The sequence below is a fragment of the Mus caroli genome, unplaced genomic scaffold (genome assembly GCF_978045245.1).
Source record: "Mus caroli unplaced genomic scaffold, Mus_caroli_1 scaffold_3, whole genome shotgun sequence".
NCBI classification, from domain to species: Eukaryota; Metazoa; Chordata; class Mammalia; order Rodentia; family Muridae; genus Mus; species Mus caroli.
The window spans coordinates 20,859,297-20,861,766 of record NW_028227258.1 but is presented as its reverse complement, the minus strand read 5'-3'; the positions used below and the strand labels follow the sequence as shown (position 1 = coordinate 20,861,766).

The 2,470-nt window shown below is 43.0% G+C and overlaps 1 pseudogene; it reads right to left on the bottom strand.

The window, feature by feature from the left end:
- Nucleotides 1–934: 934 nt before the first annotated feature.
- On the bottom strand, nucleotides 935–2,223 carry LOC110291942 (nucleoside diphosphate kinase B pseudogene; annotated as a pseudogene).
- Between the last annotated feature and the right edge of the window lie 247 nt (nucleotides 2,224–2,470).

Sequence of the window (2,470 nt, the reverse complement as noted above, 5' to 3'; positions counted from 1 at the left end):
AATAAAGGTTAGAAAAAGCATGAAATGAGTTTGGACATCAGAAAAACCTGACAGGCATACCCTTAGACCGTGTATTATTCCTTCTGAAAACACCTCCATGTTAACAGCCCAGATTAGCCTCTCACGGTGGAGACTCCAGAGGTAGGAATCATGGTCAGGAAAGCAATATTTAAGAACAGTGAGGAGAAACCAGCTACTACAGTGGCTCCCAACCTGTGGGGCCCAATCCTGTTGGTAACCTTCTATCTCCAAAAATATTTACATTACAATCCATAACTATGGCAAAATTAGAGTTATAAAGTAACAATGAAATAATTTTATGGTTGTGGCCACCACATTATGAGGAACTGCATTAAAGGGTCACAGTTTTAAGAAGGCTGAGGAACCCTGAACTGTAAGGTCTTTATAAACTATAGATGAGCTAGATGCTGCAGAACACACCTTTAATTCCATCCTCTGGGAGACAGATGGAGGTAGAGCTCTGTAATTTTAGGGCAACATTGTCTACATAGTGAGTTCCAAGATAGCAAGGGCTACATGGTGAGACCCTGTCTCAACAAAAACAAAACAAAACAACTTTTCCCAATCCCCAAACTGCAAGTGGTCTAGCTCATCTTGATCTAAAATAATATTCTCATATTCTCTGACCTAGGTTGTATAGAAATGGGTCCCCTGAAGACCAGTAACAAAATATAACTTACTTTATACAGTATTAATTAATTAATTATGGAATGAATAAATCTTGTAATCTAAGCATACATCTGTTCACAAAGCCTGAAGCTGTAGAAAACCTGTGATAACCTTACAATTACACAATAAAACCCAGTAACATAACAACTGCTAGCAATTTTTTATGTTTATAAATAGGATGCAATGCAGTTATTTAATTTTTATTTTTTTATTTTTTTGCCCCAATTCCAAAGTCCGTATTGTTTTAGAGAAGATGGTCCATCCACTCAGTGGAATGAAGAGCTTTGTCTGGGAACCCAGACAAAATTGTGCCAAAAAGGACTCTGGTTTCTCCACGTCTGCTCATACACCAGTCATGGGCATAAGACTTGTAATCAATCAGTTCTTCAGGTTTAAACCATAGACCAATCTCCTTCTTAGCACTCTCCACTGAATCGCTGCCATGAATGACGTTCCTGCCAATTTGAATGCAAGAATCCCCACGAATAGTGCCTGGTTTAGAATCTGCTGGATTGGTCTGTTTTCACCAGACTGAGCCCCAACCCAGACCGTGGACCCTATGGGCGCTGCGTTCATATACTTCAACAGCCCCGGGAAGAAAGGATGGTCTTTCCAGTCAATGTAGCACTGCTTCAGATGTTCTTTAGAAGCCGGAAGGAACTTCACAGCCGTCCGGCCCAGCCGTCCGGCCGAATCTCTTCTCCTCAAAGCGCTTGATGATCCCTCCCACCAGGCCGTGGTGCACTCCATCTGACTTGATGGCAATGAAGGTATGCTTGAGGCTGGCCAAGGTACAATAAAACTGGCGGGTCAGCTGGTGTCGGCAACGAACAATGGGAACAAAGAGCAGCAATGCAATTATTAAACATCTTTTAAGCCGGGTGTGGTGGCGCACGCCTTTAAATCCCAGCACTCCGGAGGCAGAGGCAGGCGGATTTCTGAGTTCGAGACCAACCGGGTCTACAAAGTGAGTTCCAGGACAGCCAGGGCTATACAGAGAGACCCTGTCTCGAAAAACAAAAACAAACCAACAACAACAACAAAACAAAACAACAACAACAAAAATCTTTTAAAAATGTATGTGTGAATGTTCATGTGCGCACATGTGTTAGAAACCAGAGAACAGCCTTAGGACTCAGTTTTCAGGTGCTTCTCCCCCTTGTGTTTTGACTTGCTGAATAGGTTGGTCTGGCTAGCCCAAAGCCTCAAGGATGTGGCCATCTCTGTCTCCCCAGCACTGGATTTATGAACGATTGCCAATATGGCTAAGTTTTATTGAGAATCTTCTTTAAGATTTTTCTTGAGAAGTTTGTATATAACTAAACTGTATTTACATAGCTTCCACCCTGAGTCGCTTGTATGTGTGTGGGTTTAGAGCTGACCGCTCGGGATTGGCTAACTTCTCACTGGTCTCATCCCTGTAGAAAACGAATTCTCTCTTCTTCAGCAGCCATTAGCCAAGAGCCTGTAGCTCTTCAGACATTGGTGGGTTCTTTCTCCCACCGGGGTCGACATGGCATCTAGTGTGGTCATTATGCAGGTTTTGCTTAGGCAAACTTTTGTTGACATTTTGTGGATGCAGCACCCCTGTCATGTCTAAAAGACTTTTTCGCACAGCAGGCACCCCAGTCCTTTAGCTCTTTGATGAATTCTCCTTATAATTATTACACTGGCATTTCCCACAGGCTCTTGTTGCTCTTATTTGTCAGTGTTTTAAAACGTTGGTAGAAGGCTGGGCCAGTAGATGGACCACAGGTTAGAGCCTAAGAGCAGTTGCTCA